The 8030-nt window shown below is 43.8% G+C and overlaps 1 long non-coding RNA gene across 1 annotated transcript; it reads left to right on the top strand.

Annotated features, from left to right (window-relative positions):
- Positions 1–1197: 1197 nt before the first annotated feature.
- Positions 1198–7257, top strand: LOC146347001 (uncharacterized). Its single transcript, XR_014790125.1, has 3 exons — positions 1198–1303; positions 1411–1495; positions 6779–7257. It is a non-coding gene; the product is annotated as an uncharacterized LOC146347001 (long non-coding RNA).
- The last annotated feature ends 773 nt before the right edge of the window (positions 7258–8030 follow it).

Genomic DNA, 8030 nt, shown 5'->3' with positions numbered 1-8030 from the left:
TTTTGTTTCGTCTTTTTTAAAAAATGTGTATTTGGAGAGGCGCCGTCGCTCATTGGAGAGGGCGAGCGAGCGCCGCCGAGAGCATGTTGGGGCCGGGGAAACAAAGGAGCCGGCTGCGACCATGGATCCGTCCGAATGGAAACGAGGAGTGGTTCGACACCCGCCCGGCCAAGGGAGACGGCGCTTTCCCAGGACTTCGGCCCCCGGTTTGCCTCCCCAGCGGAGAGCCCTGGGAACAACGCGCCTCCCTCCTCCGAGCCCTCTTGGAGCGGAAACAACGCGACATCACCGCGCACGGAACAACAATTCATCACCCCGCCAGGCAGTCCCCGGAGCGGCGCCCGCAAAGAAAGCGGCGCCCCAGGTCTATTTGTGTCATTTCTGACACACACACCCCGATTCGAAATACATATGCGGTGCTAGGGATTTCCCCGCGCGCCCCTCCGGGCTCTGAAGCCTGGGATCACTTTGTCCCATCGTTCCTCTCTATGATCAGCCGTGTCTTGCGAGATCTCCTGCCGCACCGTCTTTCCTTGGCTTGTCTCCTCGGGGCCAACAGCTTTCGGTTCGCTCACCTACACCCCTGGTCGGTCCGCTTTCCCTCGCTCCTCTGTGCGTCTCCCGGCATCAGCCCCGTCCTCATTCAACCTTACCCCTCTCTCATCTTTGCAGTCCAGCCCAAGCCCAGCCCCAGCCCCGCGCCGCCCATGCCCCTATCTCCGACGCCCATATCTGTCCCCGGCCAAACTACATCTCCCCACGATCGGCCCCATCGCTTTGCACAGCCCCCCGCCGGGCGATCTGCTCCTCGCCTCGGTTGGGCGCATCCCGTCCAAATTCTCAGGCGCCCCACCAACACACATCCCCGGCGAATCCCCTTGGCTAACTCGCCTCCCCCTGCTCTGCTCCTCCGCTTTCGCAATACGTCATCCTTTTGCTCAGCCGTCCTCCCCCCCATCGCCGTGGCCCGGCTTCCCCTCCTCCCTCCCTCCCTCCCTCCCTCAGCTTCCTCCGCATCGCTAGGATGCTTTTTGGGCAAAGTGAATGGAACCCCCGCGAAACTCAGAGCAAAGGGCTAGGTGAGGGCAACGGCTTCACGGAGGCTTCACTTCCCCGCCGGGCATGCGCACAGGCTTGGCACATGCTCATTCGCGCTGCACGAGGGGCTCTGGGCATGTGCAGAAGCAAACTGGGTGCATTCTGAAGCAGGGCAATTTCAGCTGTGACACCTGCAGCATGTGCCAGGAGCTGCAGCAGCAGCAGCAGCAGCCTGTGCGCGGTGCATCTTTCTCTCTTCAGCGCGGTAAGCAGCAGCAGCAGCCAGCAGTTCCATCTCTGTGCGCCCCTCCTGCTTTGCACTGTGTTTCAGTGGGTGCATGGTGACCTTACAGAGTGTGCATTACCTCACAGGTAAATATCAGCTGATCCGCTGTGACAGCAGCAGCGAGAGCAGGAGCAGCAGGAGAAGCCAGCAACCCACAGAGCTTTTCTGGAGGTAGCAATTCATTCATTCCTTCACTCATCTGGTCCCTCATCTTGCCCTCCTTTTTATCCTTTTACTCCATTCACCAGTCAAAGGCTTTGCCAAAGATGCTGAAGTCTCCATTATGGATGGCTCTTTCTACCGCAAAGAGTGTGTAATTCGGAGGGGGGTGGGGAGAAGAAGAGACGGATATTTCTCATCCAAAATCAACAGCAAATGTTGCAATGCCCTGCAGTGTCAGTGGAAATGGCTTGGGGGTAGGAGATACACTTGGGGAGGGGGCGAGGGGGCGATTCAGCCTGTTGCCAAATTAGAGATACAAAAGCACTGTGTCCCGATTTGTGTGTGTGTGTGTGTGTGAGAGAAAAACATACACGGGGCGTGGGGGGGGGGGTTAGAACTAGCTTTATTTGGTTTCTTGTTGTTGATTCCTCTTTCCGACGTTGTATGAGAGAGCTAAGCCAGAGTTTGTCCTCTGTTAGAGAAAAAAAAAATAGTGGGGTCAAATCCTGCCGGGCTTAAATGAAGAAGGGGAGATTGGAGTGGTGATAACTTGAGATGAGCAGGTCTGGCGACAAGTGCTTGCTTTTTGGCAGCATCAAGGATCCTTGGTGGAATCATCCATTTCGTTGTAAAGCTTGCCAAGGTATGCATTGATGTGCAGAGAGGGGGTCTCGTGTGTGTGTGTGTGTGTGTGTGTGTGTGTGTGTGTCATGAGAAGCTCAGGCAATCATATATACAGGCCTGTGATGACATCATCTCTCTGACTTTCGCTACACTTCAGTCTTTGGGAAGCTGGTTTGCATGCATGTGAGAGAGCCTAATAGGAGCGGCTCGCCGTATTCAAGACCGAGATTTTATATCTGCGGAGTGTTCTGTTTTATCAGTTTGAGGTAATTACAGTACATTCTTGCTCAGAGACTTACATAAACACAGTGTGTGCAGACAGCAGCTTGTGAATGTTAACATTGTGGATTGTATTGCTTTGCCTGTCGTACCTGCGGCAGTGTTTACTAGCTCTGCTAGTGGATTTAATACAAATACTTCTACAGTGGTAACTTGGTGGGAAGCTCCAGCTTCATTTACATTTTTGAAAAACAGTGGTATAAAGAATGAAGTATCTTTGACAATGCCTTATTCCTGTCTGTGTTCTTTGCTCACTTACTTGCCCATTCACAAACTTCAGCAGCTTGGAATGGATATTTGAGTTGCTGCAGGTTTTCTCAGAAATAGTACAATAGGTTTATTTCCCCCCAGAAATAGTTCAGTATGCTTCAAAAACTGTTCTTTAAATGTTATTAAAGGTACAATGATGCACTTTGTAAATATATGTTAAGAGACACTTAACTAGCATTTACAACATTTTATGGAGTGTTTAAAGACGCTCAGGAGAATAAATGTCACTAGATAAATCCTGAATCCCAGAAAGTTTTGAAAGCCTTCTGAAAAAGCAAGACTAAAAACAGTGCTGTGGGTTTCTTTGACCAGAGCCAAACAAGCTGCCATTCTTGTCTATCGTTGCTGCATTTTACTTGTTAGTAAGAGCATGCAAACAGTTTTGCAATCTATTTTTTAATCTGCAGCTCTAAGACATGTACAGCACAACCCTGTGTATGTTTACTCAGATGTAAGCCACACTGTGTCCAGTGGAGTTTACTCCATAGTAAGTGTTTAGGATTCCAGGCTTAAGTTTTTAACCCCTTCTGTTTTCAGAAATCCAACATTAGGTTTTGAAAGTTTTAGCCAAAGTCTGGGAATAACACATTACTAATAGTATTGGAAAAACCCAGTAGAGGGATCTATCACACTTGTGAAACCTAGCATGCTGTTTATTAGTGGAGTTGTAGCAGAGGTATACATATAAGAATCATTGTGGGAAAGTAGCTATTTTAGTAAGTTGCAGGAAAATAATACAGAGATCTACTGTGCCTTAAAAGCTACTGCTTTTTTAAAACAAAAAGATTGCATGAGCTTTCAAATATAAGGTCCTACTTCATCTGGTGCCTCAAAAGTTTATGATGTATACGTTACTTATACTCAAAGGTGAAGTCAAATAAAAATAATTGGTTCCTAAGCTTTTTGCTCCAGAAATCCATTGGTGACATTGTTCAATATCCTATTCCACAGTCATTGGTGACATTCCCACAATAAATTGTGCCAAATTGGACTTAGTATTTATTAGTGTTATCATTCAGAAAGCCCACCTCACATGTTTTCTGTGATAGATTAACTGGTTCCAGAATATAATTAGGAAATTGCTTGATATCCCAGTGTCTTTTTGGCTGTGTCAAATGACATATTCCAGCTACACCGTCTTTTAGGACTGTGGACATCCACTGCAAATTCCCACAAGTATCAGATATTCACAGTAAATGCACTGAAAATAATGTATGCAAATAGGTTACATTTAAATATGGCTTCTTTATTGTTCTTTGCATCTTATAATTATTGATAAGATGTAAATGAATCCATCTCTTTCTATTTAAAAAAAGAATGCAAGAAAAATAGGAATCAAATTACCTTTCACAGTATGTTACATATATGAATAATAAGTGTAACATTGACTAAACTCTTTGTTTTGTGAGCAGGACAACTAGATGTAATAGAGGACATGTTGCATAGAAGAGGGAATTGTAGTATATGCAGTGTTTCTTACTCCTGCATCACTATAGCATGGCAAGCTTTAATTCCTGTTTTGAAGGTATTTTAAGGTACAAGAACCTTGTACTTCATTTCATCTTGTCACCCTATTTATGTATCTATATATTTACCCTTTTGAAGTACATATTTTTCTCAGCAACCACTTCCAAATTAATCAGTGATATGAAGCTACTTTGGTAAATCTGTTTTATAGTATACACCTTCTCTGGTCCTAGGGTTTGCATGTATTTTATACAGGTACTTCCAAATGCTGGCTTTTTCACCGACTGTTGTGCCAACTCAGGAAGCTGAATAGGAGGTATCTCAGAGAACATATCTATACTATAGATTTAAATAATTTTAATAGTCACCTTTCTCCCTAAAGAATTCTGGGACCTTTCCTGTTGGGGCAAGGGGAGAGTGGGGCTTGGGATCTCTGCAAATAATTTCTGCACTTTACCGTATTATAATTCCCAGAATTCTTTGGGGGAAGCTATTACAGTTAAGCTGGTATACAATTGATATATGTTTGTAATATAGAGATGCCTGCAGAAGAGGTAATTTCTCATGTAGGGATTTGGTGCCATTACAGCAGCTGGTTTACAACCACTATCAGTGTACTGGCCAAACAGGTTCTACTAGCAGCCCATTTAGACTAGCAGTGATCAGTAGCAGGAGGGCCACCACAGCTCTTGCATGTCTGCGGTTATTTGGCCTGTTGATTCAGTGCATCTTCTGCCTAGAAGTGTCCAGAGGTTTAGATATTTAGTGATAGGGAAAGCTGCACCTGTTAAGTTATTTCCTGTTATGCAGCTATTAACATGGTGGCAACCCAATCTGGCCCTGTTTGTACATATGAAGTTATCTGACATCATTTGAATATATTACCTTGGGTGTGGAAATGACAAAATCAATACATGGATGATTATAAAACATTTGGATAAAACTGTTCAAAAACAAAGGAACAATAAAACCACACTTCCAGTAACATAGACTTCACTCCATTGAAAAAGAGGCACAATAGGGTGTTAAATGATTTGACAGAAATATCTCCCCTCTTCTTCTTGGGTACTTCAAAATGGGGATATTTGTTTATCATTTACACTGGTATACTTTGACAATGTATATAATCAGTTCACAATTCAATCCTGTCCATATTTACTCAGAAGTACATCCCATTGAGTTTAATGGTGTTTACTCCTATGTTAGTATTATAGGATTGCAGCCCCCAACCGGCCTTCATGATGTCGCTGTTCATATTATAGTAGCATTAATTTGTACTTTGCTTTTCTACAAGAGTATTCAGGATAGCTTACAATCTCAGTCACATCAGAATAGAAATAAACAGCATAAAAACTATGACTACAGCTACAACCAATAACATACTAGAACAGAAACTGGAATAAAACAATGAAGCAGAAGTAAATCCCGGTTAATAAGGATCTTTCAAATGGTTCATCATTTTTAAAGAAATGCACACCCATTAAAAAAATATTGATTTCAGCTGAATTTTATCTGTTGCTCAAACAGTGCAATTATTCCAAGTATCTTAGCTCAGTTTGAAACTACACAATCCATAGAGGCAGATCTGGATTTGTCACTGGGTAAACGATCAACAGGAAGCTGCATTCAGTCATGGTTCCTTGACAAATATAAATGGGAAGGAATACGCTGAAACTGAACCCTGACAAAACCAAAGTACTTTTGGTGGGAGACAAGAGGAGGTTGGGGGATGTTGACCTGGTGTTGAATGGGGTACGGCTGCCCCTGAAGGACCAGGTCTGCAGCCTGGGGGTCATTTTAGACTCCCAGCTGTCCATGGAGGCTCAGGTGTCAGCCATGAGCCAGGAGGCACTGTACCAATTCCATCTGATATGGCGGCTGCACCCCTACCTCCCTAACCATCTGCTCCCCTCAGTAGTTCATGCCCTGGTCTCCTCTCACCTAGACTACTGTAATGTGCTCTATGTGGGGTTACCCTTGAATATGGTTTGGAAGTTGAAGCTGGTGCAGAACGCGGCAGCCCACCTGATTAAAGGCAGCCATTGGCAAGATTACATCACTCCAGTGCGGAAGGAGTTGCACTGGTTACCAGTTGTTTTCTGGGCCCAATTCAAGGTGTTGGTATTGACCTTTAAAACCCTATACGGTTCTGTCCCAGTCTTAAGGAGCGCCTCCAGCAACACCAGGGATGCCACTCAACGAGGTCAACCTCAAAGGTCTTCTGTCTGTCCCATCAGCCAGGACAGCTAGGCTGGTGAGGACGAGGGAGAGGGCCTTTTCTGTGGTGGCCCTCACTCTGTGGAATTCCCTCCCTAGTGACCTCCACCATGCCCCCTCTTTGATGAGCGTCTGCTGGGCTTTGAAAACCTGGCTGTTCAGGCGGGCATTTGGGGTGGGTTCAGGTTTTTTTAGAGCAATGTTGGTTTGTTCAGTGGATTATGTTGTATTTTGTGTTGTTATTTATAATGTATGCTGCCCAGAGTGGCCGGGTAGCTGGTCAGATGAGCGGCTAATAAATCTAATAAATAAAATAAATATTTCCAATTTGGCTGCCTATTTGCAACCTGGCCATAATAAGATTTTGTTATTAACCTATAAGGCCTTATAGAATATGGGACCGAGTTACCTGAGAAAACGTCTTTTGCCATATAGGTGTCTGGCCACTGCAATAATAATCAGAGGCCCTCCTCGTTGTGCCACATCCCACAAATGTCCATCCAGCAACAACCAGGAAGAGGGCTTTTTCCATGGTGGCGCCCACCATCTGGAATACTCTCCCCCCAGAAATAAAACACCAACTCTGTTGCAGTCAAGGCAAATGTTGAAAACTTTTTAAAAAATTCTCCTTGGCATTTAAAGATTTATGATGCCTGTTGTTTATAACCTACTGATTTATTATATAGCTGTACTTTGTTTTAGCTGGAATGTATAGTTATATTGTAGTTTTATTGTTGTCTGCCTGGATATTTTGAACATCAACAGGTGATATAGAAATATTTGAAATAAAGGATACATATGTTTGCCAACACACATTTTTCTATTCACTTTTCACATTTGTACAGCTAAAAAGTGTAATGGGTAAAGTGGTCTTAAAATACACATTAAAAGATTGATGTAAGGAAGATTGCATGAAATCAGAGTCCTCTGTTGTTTTTCTTTTGTTGAGCATAAAAGAAAATTAGAGACTGCACCTCATAAAGGAGGAAGTCTTCACGGAAACCAATAAATCCACTATGTTCCACCTTTAAAATGAATCACATTGTAAACTGTATGCCACTTATTTTCTCCCATTTCATTTCAATACTTTTCTTTTTGAGAAGGAACAAACTTCAACCTTAGAGCTGAATTTGTTCTGGAACAACATCTTGTTTCAGCTGATTAAACTCTACGCTCATAATTTTGTGGTGTAAGCATAGCTTGCACACTCGTTATTAAAAATCAGCTGCTTAACTCTACCGCCAAGCATAGCATGGTAAATCCTAATAACTATGTTTGGAATGCCTGTGCTTTTTATTAATTATGTAGGTTCCCACCCACTCAGCATAGCTGCAAAATATATGTGTTTGTGGAATTTTGCATGGCAATTAATTATGACATGAGACTTCATTATAGCAGGCTCATAACTAACTGTGCAGGATGCCATGTGTATGGCCATGATTTTATCAGCTAGCAGAGAATCATGGACTTGGGTCGCCAGTTCCATTACTGGAGTCATTTCAGCATAAAATGGATGCACTTGATCACTGATTCAGGCCCTTTGTATCTAAAGTTATATATTACATCCATCATGATCCTCCCAGAGTATTATAGGGTTGTGAGGAACCAAAAGGCTCAGTCCCCATTTATTACCCTCCCCCAAAGAACAACCTACACAGTCCAGACCTCAGAGTGCTATAAGGGGAGA

The sequence above is a fragment of the Heloderma suspectum genome, chromosome 4 (genome assembly GCF_057233095.1).
Source record: "Heloderma suspectum isolate Gila_16-S chromosome 4, 16-S_ref, whole genome shotgun sequence".
Lineage (NCBI taxonomy): Eukaryota > Metazoa > Chordata > Lepidosauria > Squamata > Helodermatidae > Heloderma > Heloderma suspectum.
The sequence above is the reverse complement of the archived record's forward strand: the minus strand, read 5'-3'. Positions and strand labels throughout refer to the sequence as shown.